Raw genomic sequence first — 12,808 nt, forward strand, 5'->3', positions numbered from 1 at the left:
CCTATGACTTTAAAGAACCGTTGAATACTTCTGCCACACAGGCTGGGCGTGTAATGAATCCCAGCCCCGCATACCCTGCCACTTAAGGACAGAATCCATTGGGAGAAAGAAAGCTTGTCTCCTGAGCAGAACCTCCTGCCTGTGAGGCTAAATAGTGCTGAAGTGCAAGCTGGGATGTCCAGATGTGCTTAATCCCATCTTAATTAAATCTGGACTTCTTTGGGGGAACTAAAATACCTCAGTTCCTGGAAAACTTGCTTGACCCCAAAGCTATTTAGGTTCTGTTTTATGAAAACAAGTGTGTGATCACGATTGGAGGCACACTCCTGGATTTTTCTCTGTGAAAGTATTTTGGGGAGCAAACTCTTCTGCACCACCATGCCTTCTTGATAACACTGGATCCTGCGGTAAGACATAGCTCGGCTTTCTGTCTGGTTTCTGTTTAGTTTCTAGATTCTTAGCAGTAGGACCAATTCCCTTTTGCTTTCAGGTATAATCAGCAGGGATGTTTTGTCCAGCTGTTGTTGAGACTGACGTTGCCATTCCTCATTCAGGTCCATCCACCACAGGGTCCTGTAATTCTGTCACACCTGGGCTTCTCGCGTGCCCTGAGCCTCTAAGTAGCACCTTGCACCAGCCCTTTCTGATCCAGAATGCAGATGGGGAATGTAATCCTGGCAGGTCAGTCCAAGCCCTACATCCCAAAGCCAGAGAGATTAGCCTTTAAATAGTCATGACTCTTACAAAGACAACAGTTGTCTTTGCTGGAATTTGCTTTATGAAAGATGAGTGACATTGGTGTCCTTTTAACTTGAAACAGTGGCTGTAGGGATGTGGTTTTAAGTTATAATAAACTTTTTCTTAAGATGGGAAATGGGAGAGAAAGAGAAAGAGAGAGTGAGGTTGGGTCTGGCATAGATTTTTAAAATCTCAAAGTCCACACTCAGTAACACTCTTCCTCCAACAAGGCCACACCTCCTAATCCTTATAATCCTTTCAAATAGTGTCATTCCCTTGTGACTAAGCATTCTCATATATGAGCCTATGGGGCAATTCTTATTCAAACTACACCTTTTAGGTTACTGTGGCAATCCTTAAAATCCGAGAAGTCCTGACTAAGAGATTTCACTGAGTCTTCTTTGATTTCTTTTCAATTTTGGTCAGAGAGTGCAATGTTGATTTGTGAAATTGAAACATTTGCGGAAATGCCTGTGCCATTCAGAGAGGGATGTAGTACTGGCTGTTCTATGCAAGAGAGGAAACACATCTGATTATGAACTGCATTTTCAAGTCTGTCAGTCATCCCATTGACATCAGCTGTCATCTCCTATGCTTAGAAAAAAATAATGGAACAGACACATGGACTGAAAGTATTCCAAATATCTTCCATCCTCACTGGAAACTTCAGTTACAGAAATAACTCATTTGAATGATCCTTTCTGTTAACCACACGTGCATACAGTATTCTGTTTCATCCTGTGTGAGGAACCTAAATGATCTCGTCGTGCAGCATATGGTGGAATACCATGCTCTCATCCCGGCCAGTTCATGCCATTGGAGGGAGTAAATCATAATAAATGACAGCACCATAATAAAATACCAGGGGCCAGGGTGTGGCTCAATGTAAGAGATGCACTGAGCATGTGCAAAGCCCACAGGTCATCCACAATATTGTCATTTTATAAATGTATTTATTTTAAAGAAGGAATTCAGGCCTCTGAAGGAACCACTGCTGCCCATACAGTGTTTCCCATAGGTTCTTCCTTCTTACCTTTGAGGATTAAGTTATGCATAAGGAAGCACTATGCTTCTTGGAGATGGAGTCTACTCTGTGAGAAGCAGGGAGCGGGCCAGAAGGGAAGAACCAGTCCTGAGGACCTGCAGCTGTGGAGGCTGTGGAACTGTGGAGTTGTAGAGCCTAAAACTCTCACACCTGTCTAGAGACTTCCCTTTAGGGCAAGTCCTGAGCCAAGAAGGAGCCCCAAGTGATGACTGGCAGGGAGCCTGATGGGGCAGGTAGAGCAGCAGTGAACCAAAAAGAAGTCTTTTGACTTCAGCGTCTTAGACATGGCCTTGGGTTTGTCCTGTTCTGAGGGATGACCTCTCTGCTCCATCTGTGTGCAGTTCCCCAACTGAGAAAAGTCAAGAAAAACTTCCCCTGGGCACAGAGGTCAGTGACAATCACAGTCACCATGGTGTCAGCTGGTTTATAAAGAGTAAATGTGTTATAACAGCCCTTAGCATAGTGGACATCTCTCTGTCTTATGTGCTGCTGGACTTCAGGTATGATATACCTCTGTGGGTTTACAGCAGACCAGTTCTCTATATTGGTTGCTCTTCCAAGTTAATCATGGTAAGATTATATTATATTAAAGCAGTTATAGGCACACATGTTTACTCACATCTATTTGTGTGTGTGTGCTCATACACAATGGTGCCTGCTCACACATAAACAAGTACAAACACGCTGTTATCTTCATAATTGAGAATCTAAAGAGATATTTAAACACAGATGTTGAACAAATGATGTAGGGACTTTTCCCGTTGTTAAAAGTAACACTATTGATTGAAGAAAAAATTAGGAAATGAAAAGTTCATGAAAGGAAAACCCCCAAGAAGCTCATTAAGAGGGAAGACATCCTATGTCATTAATGCCCACAGTGGCAGTGTTTTATGGCAATCTTTTTTTTAAAACATAGTCCAAAACATGGTATCAGAGCGTTGCACAATTCTCTGTTCCCCTTGACCCTCTGAAGGCATTTCCCTTGGTTGTCAAATGAATATCAAACCTGTTTTTCTTTGCAAGGGTCTTCTATAAGAGCGTGTGATGTATGTGTGGTCCAAGCACAAACTACAGGGAGCCTCCACCCCGACAGTCTCCTGTAATTATGACAGCTCCTCCTTGTGATGGCTGTTCTTGGTTGTCAACTAAATTGGATTTAACTAAAACCCAAGCATCTGGGCACACCTGTGAGGGGCTTTGTCTCAATGAGGCCATTGGAAATGGGAAGACCCACTTTGAAGTTGTGTCTGCTGAGAAGATATACCTCTAATCCAGATCTTAAGAAGAGGGAAGTTCCACATATAATCTGGGCCACACCGTCTGCTGACAGTCTATCTAAAGGACATGAAATGAGAAAGCTTGCTCTCTTTGACCATTTGCTGTAAAGTCCATCCTGCCATTGGCATTAGAACTACTTCTTTGGGATTCTGGTGTATACTGAAGATTAGCTGGCGTATACTTTATATATTGAAGACCACGAGGCATCCAGCCTCATGGGCTAAACAGCTACTGGATTCGTGGACTTTCTGTTGGTAGACAGCCATTGTTGGACTAGCTGGACCACAACCTGAAAGTCACAGTAATAAAACCCCTTTGTATCTCTCTATATACCTACATATAGTATCTATATCTGTATCTATATACAGATACTATATATACACAGATATAGATACTATACTAGATATAGATCTGTAGATATATAGATACTATGTGTAGGTATATATATAATATATAGGTGTTAGATATAGATATATAGATACTATAAATTCTGTTCCTATAGAGAACCCTGACTAATACACCCCTAAGTGAGACAGATCAGACTAGGCATTGCTTACCAGATCGTACCCAATTCCTAGGCCTCCATCATGTCTCTGACAACATCTTGCCCTCACCTCAAGGCTCTATACCCTGATGTGGTACACTGGAGGCTTCTGGCCTAGCACTAAGAGTGGCGTACCTGGATTTTGATGGGCTCTTGGCCCAGCACAGAGTCACTACTCCTGAGAGTATGACTGAATAGCCTCCCTGCCTACTTGGTTACATATTGAGCTGGCATTTTCTTCTAGCCCTGCTGAAGTTATGGATCGCATCTGCTGTCTCTGAAGTTATAAGGTGGCTCGTGGCATTTTTTGTAGATGATGGCTCTGTGCATGAATCTGTGTTATTCACAGAGGGCCATGGGATGCACTGCTGAGGGCAAGAGTCTCAGCAAAGGCCTGAGGTGACAGTCCACAAAGATTGCTGCTCCCTTAGCTGCCTCCACCCGACTCCAGCCTGTCCCCATCTAAGGGCCTTGGAATTGGGTCCAACCACAGACTTCAAAAAGAAGAAACAAACAAAACCAAACAAGCAAAGACCCCAGGTGGTTAGGGAGAGATGTAGGCCACACACACACACACAAACACACCCACCCACACACAATATCAATAAATTCCCTTTTATAAAAATGTCAGGAACACAACTTGGAAAACAGTTTTGAAACCTATGCAGAAAATCACAAATACAGCGAAGCCCTAATGACTTCCAAAAAAATAAAAATCTTCGGAGGCTCTTGGCAAGTGAGGCTGATTTGGCATTTACTGGCCCAGCCGAGCTCAGGGCTGCTCCAGGCCTCAGGTGCCCTGAGGAAGGAGAGACAGATTCAAGAAGGCTAGAGACACTCAGTACAAAAATACAGCTCTTGACGACCTGCCTAGGGAACCTTAGGTGACCCACCCCGTGATGGGGTGTTGAGGCAGGGGAATGAAGATCCTCCTGGCTGGAGCTGTTGGAATTCTGTTTTATTTCACCTGTGTCTGCCTAAGACTCCACAACACACAGGGAATTCCCCCCCCCCCCCCAAAAAATGTTTCAAGTGATAACTTCCACGTTCTCAAATTTCAAATATGACAATTATTTTCAGAAAAAAATGTATCTATTTTTATTATAGAATGCTTTTTTATACATTCAGAAGAATTGCCAAATGCACAGTACTCGTGTGTACTATCACCATAGAAATCTGTATCCGGGGGTTTTGTTCTTTCTTCTCCACGCCTCTCCCACTTCTCCATGTACATGCTGACCTTGGAGCTGACCTTGAGTCAGGATGCTTGCAGAAATCCTAGGAGATGATCTAAAAACCATGGAAAGTTCTAATGGGAAACACGGGCTGAATCCTGCCATCTGCTGCCCAGGGACTCCCAGAGAAATCTTACAGGCAATGTATAACACCCTTGGAGTTGGTTTACGGCATCTTACGGCCCTATTGAGTCACGGAACACTTGCTTCCATATAATGCACATTACCATCTTGTGGAGTGGTGCTGAGCACCGTTTGAAAGCTGCAGCTAAATCACGCGCAAGGTGAACACCCCTCTCCCCATCCCTGCGATGTGGCTGGTGTGTTGTAAAGAGCAGCTGGTTGGTTTCCCCCAAGGACGGTGCCAGGGCGGTTGTCTGGCCTTGGAAATTGTATGGAATGAGAGGGATCCGTATGAGATGATGGAGAACTGTATTATTGGACCTCTCTTTGCTGTGTGGTTAAAAACGCTTCGGTGTCTTGTTTCCTGGTGATTATCATCAACATTATCATTAGTGACGTTTACTGAGCATTTGCCGCTGCCAGGCACTGTGCTCAACCCTTCACGTGATTATCCTATTTGACCTCACACCAGCCCCAGTGGCCTGACAGTCTCTCACTTGCCGCTAACTGATGAGGAAACTGAGGATCAGATTGACTCAGTCAAGTGCTTGGGACAACCAGCTTCAAAGCGGCTAAGCTGGGATTCAAGTGCATGTGGTCTCTCATCAATCACTACATTCTGAGCTCTTCCAATAGCACAGCCGCAAGGCCTGCAAACATCCAGAGATCAAGTGTGCATAGCCCCAGACCTTATGTACTTTCCCCCAAACATATTTATAGTCCCGCTCTATCTAATTATGGAGCTGGCTCTCCTTTTCTTTTGTTCTCTTTCCTTTTATAAGCATTTAGGACGTTTCTAATGGATGTCAAATGTTGAGTTCAATGTCATGTTGAAATACAGTGTAAGCACAGGCCCTGGCCCCGGGGAGCTAACAGTGCAATCTAAGATTGCAATGAGTACATTGATGACTGAAACATGGTACAGCTTCCTCTGAGGATCCCACGGAGCAACACCCAGTGTAATGGAAATGGGGGGAGAGCCTTCTAGAGGAAGTGGCTAGAGAGTTGACTTTTGAAGAGGCAAGAGGTGGTTGAGGAACTGGACATGCAAGCCCTGGAGTTCAGATGGCCTGGGATAAGTGGGTGAGGGGCCCATGAAGAAGGTACTGGAGGGTCTAGCTGGGTCCAGAAGGATTATTGATGAGAGATTCTAGACCAATGAAGGAAATGGTTATGTCTTGACTCCAGAAAAGTTCCAGAGGGTCTAGCTGGGTCCAGAAGGATTATTGATGAGAGATTCTAGACCAATGAAGGAAATGGTTATGTCTTGACTCCAGAAAAGTTCCAGATGGGGATGTGGGCTGAAGGGGGAAGTTGGAAACAGAGAATTGGATTCGGAAGCAGGAATGATGTGAGACGTGAAATTTGGGAGGATGGGAAGATACATGAAGAAGAGTCTCAGACGGACTGTGGGGCCTAAATGAGGAGGAAAACTGACTGCTGGGAACCTGATGATGGTGATGGCGCCCTGGGGTGGAAAGGGAGGATCCCTGGGGAGGACAAAGAGCTGGCTGTTAGGGACAAACTAGAGGACATGGAGAAGGTAGCCAGGAGCCTGTGCGGTGGGCCTGGTGACTCTGGGGGACAATACTATTAAGACAATTTGGACTTTCATATCAAGACCTGATCAAAAAAAGTATAAGTTATCACGTGCTGGCTAGATCTCAAATTTTACAAAAATCATGCAAAGTGTCCTCGTTTCCCTGAATGGTGGAAATAACACATCTTTTATCAGACATTTAGGAAGCCAAGAAAACACTAAATATTAACCATAATACTACTCAAGGTACATTTGATATATTTGATGGTTATTTGCTTTACTTTAAAGTTTATTACAAAAAAAATTCAGATTAAAAATAAACACACCCTTAAATTAACCAGACCCAAAGACTATACAACTCGGTGAACTTCTATATGGTTAGAGTAGGCATTCTGAACACAAGCCATGGAGCTTCATGTTGAATTTTATACTTTCACTCCCTAATGTATTTGATGCACTTATCCACCAATCCATGGCTTTAGAACTCTATAAACAATGAACTTGCTGCTTCCTTCTTCTCTCTCTTCCTTCCTCCATGCTCTCTCATCTTCCCTCCCCTTCTTGCATATGTGTTTACTGAGTTATCCATTCACCTGTCCATTTGTTCTGTTGACATCTATTTGACAGCAACGCTATTTCAGGGGCTGGGGATTCATAAACAAACCAACAAAACCACACCTCAATGAGTGTGCATTTGAACTTAGGGATGCTTGCAACATAAGCAAATGAACATGATAGGTGGCAAAATTTCTGCTGTGAAGATGCCCACGGCAAGCAAAGAAATGTGTGTAGAACTTTGGATCACACTATGGAGAAAAATTAAAATGGCCAAGGGCACTATAGTGTGCTGGATGAAGATTTGTGTGTTGAAAGAATGACCTCTCTAAATCCGAAGCATTCAGTACTGGCTCAAAAGGAAAAGGACCAGGCTATCCTGCTTATCCAAATAAAGCAGGTCAGGATGTGAATTTAAGCATGCCTGGTTGACAGAATGCTTCATGTGTTTATGGCCTTTTGTGGCTGGGAAAAAAAGAAAGCTCAAGCAGGGAGACATTGGAGCTGCCAGGAAACTAACTGAGCAGTGAGCTTATCAGGGAAAGAAACATGCAGGTCATCTTGAGGGTTGTTTGTATGTTCAGCACAGAGGTTACAGCGGCCTGTCCTGGCAGGGTTGCAGTAGAAGGGCCGGGAAGAAATTGGATCCCTCTGTGACTTGAAAGCAGGGCTGGAGGCCAGTGCAAGGATTTTGTGGGTTATGGTGCTTGCTAGCAAGCACGGCCTGAGCTGGATCCATCCAGGAGATCCATACAATGGAAGGAAAGAACCAAGTCCTGTACTCTGTCCACTGTTTTCCACAGGCCTGCCACGGTGTGTGTGTGTGTGTGTGTGTGTGTGTGTGTGTGTGTGTGTAACTAAACTTTTTTTTTTTTAAAAGAAAGCAAGCAGAGACTGGGGGAATACGGGATGCAGAGGTCAGGTTCGAGGCTTCTGTCTTGAACTGAAAGAATGGAGCTTTAGTTCATAGGCGTGTACTGTGTCAGCTACAGTCAAGGACCCAGTACTCAATATACCTACTTGACACATGTTGTTGTATCTTGCCTTTTCCTTCCTCTTCCCATTTGTTCCTCAGAAATAAAATTAAAGACAAGAGCTGTACTTCTTATTCCTCTTTTCCCTCTAACTCCCTTTCCTTGCCAGAAAAAAAAAGACAAATGAATCAATCTGAGTATTTTGCATTTCACTTGTGACAGAACTTGGTCAGAGGCTGCACTTTATTTGAACTTCGTGGCCAGTGGCCAAGAGAAATAAAGTCAATTAATACTAATTTTTCTAACCCCCTTCTGTGCCTTTTTAGCAAACTAAAACTACCCATGGGAGAACTGCCCCCGCCTCCAAAAAAAGTTCAAGTAGACCATATACTAGTAAATCCAGCCATTGCTATCACAAAATTATTTTTTTCTACGTGGTTCTGTTCAGTTATAAATGATAAAATACTTTGCCTAGTTCCTCCTCAGTCAGCTTTTGTTAGCCTTTATTTCTTCGGAAGACTAGAACACAATATGTGAGCTTGCTTGCATTGGGCTATGGTGAATACCTGTGCTTGGTTGGCCCCCTAGCTGCTAGCTTTCCGGGTGTAGAAGGATCCTGCTGGACAAGACCACCTTCTGAGTTACTCAGTTCCCTGTCAATGTGTTGGCCCTCTCAGTCTGAGAGATCATTAGGACAGACAGCTCCTGGGGTCCAGCATTTCTAGAGCGGGCCAAATCATCATCAATGCAAGCCCTTGCTGATCTGTTGAGAGCCTTCAGTGCTGCAGTGCCACTGCAGGGCTGTTCTCTTACCAGTTTGTAAAACAGCTGAGCTGTGGGTGAAAAGAACAGTCGCCTTCTGGAGGAACAACCTTTCTACAAGAAAACACCGGGAGGCGGAGCCTTTGGCTGTGATGGCTCCATTACCTGTTCCACTCCTTTCTCTGTGCCTAAAACAAGCAAGCAAACAAACAAAAAAGCAAGCACATGAAAAGAAAAGCAATCCTCTATGTGTCTCTGCTACCATAACCAGCATCCTGTTTTAAGAGCCAGGACGCCAAAGTCAAGAGAGTGAAGAGGCTGCCTGCCCAGAATCATCCAGCAAAAGAGCATCAGAGTTCAGCTTGGTGTGGGAGGTGACTGCAAAGGGCCCAGTGGTTGCTATGAAGACACAGCACATCTGTCATGGTTGCATTTGAGCCACGTCCTCGGTTGAGGTGATGAAATAGGACAGTGTCCTGTCTGATCTGACCCAAGACTGTTGCCTTTCCATAGACTGTCTCTTAGGTCAGTTTTCTCTGGGAAGATGGGGGTGGGCGGAGGGGAACCATAGGAGGCAGGACAATGGGACATCATGGAGCTAAGAATGGGCCAGTAAGAAAGCCTTGAAGCAGAGAGTCTCATTTTGTCTGTCTTGACACCTTGAGAGTGGTTCCTACTGAGAATCTAGTTGGGAATCCCTGAAGAACCTATTTGACAGGTTTCTGTTTTGTTTTTGTTTCTTGTTTGTTTGTTTGTTTTGCTGTGCGTTCCCATCTCTCCCCACAGAGTATGGTAACCAGCTACCAACCTGTATCCACGTTGCCCCAGGACACACAGGACTTGGATGTTCAGCCATCTCACACATTCCTTTCAGAAACAGCTCAGACTGTTCGAGAAACACACTGAAAGCAGCATTTCCTCAGCACAGAAGCAGAGTCCTTTCAGGATGAGCCCAAAGCCAGAACAAGGAAAAGATCACGTGTTCTGAAGCCACACTGCAGAATCCAAGTTCTGCGTCTGGTAATGCTGTTCCAAGGCTGGCCCTTTGTTTCAGAAATTGCCGTGTGTGAGATAGTTCGCTGTGTCTGCTGTGGGTAGCATTTTTTTATGAATTCATCCTTAATGGCTTTGAAATTGTGGGCTATTTTGAGAATTCAGTGCAAGTTGGTACTCTCTTCGTATTCACATACAAACACCCCCCTGGTGTGCAGCTTCAGGGAACTGTGGGCCTACTGGGGAGCACAAAAGTCAGGTCACTCCATCTAACTGTTGCCTCATGGATCCTGATGTAGATAAGAATGCCTTTTATGCTTCTAAAATTACATTGCAAAAACTGTCCTTGAAGGGCTGTGTTTCCAGTCTTTTAACAGCGTCTGACTTAGGTTACATTGCTTGCTTTGAAGGCAACATCATCTTTCAGCTTCTTGACTTGCGTAGTTTTTCCTCAAGTCACTGAAACATTTGCAAAGCATTTTGAAGGGTTCTAGCATCAAGTCTGCCCTCATCTCAGGAGAATGATTTTATTTCATTTAATTGAAAATATTTTGTTCTGTAGACTGATATTTGAAAGGATATGAACTTACGCTCACTGATGACAGACTTTACCAGTGCATAGAAAACGTCCCCTTGTCGCCACCTGACAATTCCAGTCAGAATTCAAAGCTTGAACTGGCAGCTAGAGTCTGTGGGGTCAAGTTTAAATATATCACGTCACAGTCCAGAGTGGCGTTTTTGAGTTGTGTTCCTTGACTGCCCATCTAGCCACTCAACTCGATGGTTAGTTCCCATCTTTCTTCCCTCCTCACACTCCTCAGTCCTCACCTCAGAGGAAGGCTTATTTCATTACCAAAATTGAGCATCCTAAAGGGAACTTTCGCAGGCCACGGGGACTGTGACTTACCACTTGATGTACCGGTTCAGGGTACCACACATCCCTGGTTGGCACAAGTGAGCAGTCTGACTCTTCAGTGGTTGAATGATGGGTCTTAGCCCTTCTCTTCCACTCAGAAACACTTCAATGACTGTCTCTCTCTTCTCAAGCACTAGTTCTCCCCCCATCCAGCTACACCCCATTCACACACAAACCTACTGTATCCCCACGGGAAGCCTGGCAGAACCTTTTCTCGACCTCACACCATTCTCTACTCGTGGCACGATTATGGCAACACCCCCCTGAAACTGACATCCCAGGTTTCTCCCCTTTGGCTCTCCCCCTCTTCTTCTGAATTCACTCTGACCAGGGATCCACACACACTACTCTGTGGGAGTAGATCCAGTCAAGATTCCATGGGGGTTTCAACCATGATCTCCCAGCCTCAGATTTGCTTAACCATGGCTGCAATGAGACTCTTCTGAACAGCAATACACTAGGGCTTTCCAAGAGAAGGGGGGAAAGCTTCCTGACTGCTCCCTAGATTTGATTCTACTGCAAATGGAGTGCTTCTTGGTATGACTTAACTTCATGAGATGACTGAGCTATACAAGTAAAAGCATGGGCAATTATTCAGCAAATCTGGGCCATTACCTGGGGCCTTGCACAGATTAGGCGAGTGCTGTGCCACAAAGCTATATCCTTATCTATTGCTTTTTCTTGAAGGATGTGAAGGATGTCTCAGTCATTGTGGTATCCCTATTCAAGTTCTAGAGACTGTTGTGGGATGGCGTTGTCTGTCTTTTTAGACTACGAAGAGCATCGTCCTCTGTGGGCTCTAGGGGAGATGACTGTGGTTAGCATACCTTTGTGAACTCATGGGCCTGGGAGAATGGCATCAGAAGGGATAGTCTTAAAAGACTCACGATTGATTGCAGTCGGATACGTACATCCTCCGACCAGCTAGGAGGAAAGGGATTTCCATCCATCTTTTAAGAACTCATACTTTTTCTCCTCTGTCTCCTCATGAGATAGTCTCCACTCTCTCTTCTTCCAGAAAGAACGTTTCATTTATTTCCCTAGATGAGATCAGAATAATGGCAAGGATAATTTAAATGCAGTCAGGCTCAAGGTAAATCAGTCATACGGAGACAATTATTTTACATTAATTCTGTGTCTTTTTTTAAAAAAAGAATTTGTACTTATCAATTAATTCATTTTCATCTTTAAATTTTTCTAAATGAGGTTATAAATTTTAAAAATTCATTGTGGTTTTAAAAACTTGACCAAAAGACTTAGATGGTATGAAATGGTCTCATCACATTTTAAACCTAATTCCCAGAGCTACTATTGATTTCATTGGTTTTCTGTATAAGGCTCAGGGTATACTTTCATCATACATTCAGATTATTATACTAGCAGTAAGGATGTCCAGCAGGCAATTGAGAATGGTCACCATCTAGTGTCACTTGTAATCAGACCTGCATTCGCATTTCCAGCCTACTGCTGTGTGAGCTGAAGTTTGTCATTTCCTCCCTCTTATTGAGTTCAACACCCTTACCCAGAGAAGGGGTCTACGGACGGCATCAGTTTGTAGTGAAGACATGCTGTTTTTACCTGTCCTTGATATGTCCCCTCTTTTGTTGGGCTGGATATTTCTTCTTCTCCCATGAATCATCTCCTTCCCCGCTTCTCAGCCATTAAGTCCCAACAGAGCTAGTCTGTCTTCTGTTTTGAGACTGAGCACACACTTCTGCTTTCGTTTGCTTCCTGTTGCTGTGGTAAACACAATGCTTGAAAGAAACTTGGGGAAAGAAAGGTTTAGTTTGTCTTAAAGCGTATAGTTCACGATTGAGGGAAGCCAAAGCAAGGACCCGGCAGCAGGAACTAAAGCAAAAACCATGGAAGAATGGGGCTTACTGGATTGCTCTTCATGGCTTCCTCATGCTGCTTTCTTATATCTCCTAGGACCACCTGTCCTGGGGTGACACCACCGACAGTGAGCTGGGTCCTCCCACATCAATCATTAATCAAGAAAATATTCCACAGACCAGTCTGACTGAGTTTCATATTCCCAGAGGAATCTGACCTGTGTCAAACTGACAAAAACCTAAACAGCATGACTTCAGAGAACCCCACTGTCC

This window comes from Microtus oregoni, unplaced genomic scaffold, assembly GCF_018167655.1.
Source record: "Microtus oregoni isolate MIOR12 unplaced genomic scaffold, Mior012 000064F_ref0000363, whole genome shotgun sequence".
NCBI lineage: Eukaryota > Metazoa > Chordata > Mammalia > Rodentia > Cricetidae > Microtus > Microtus oregoni.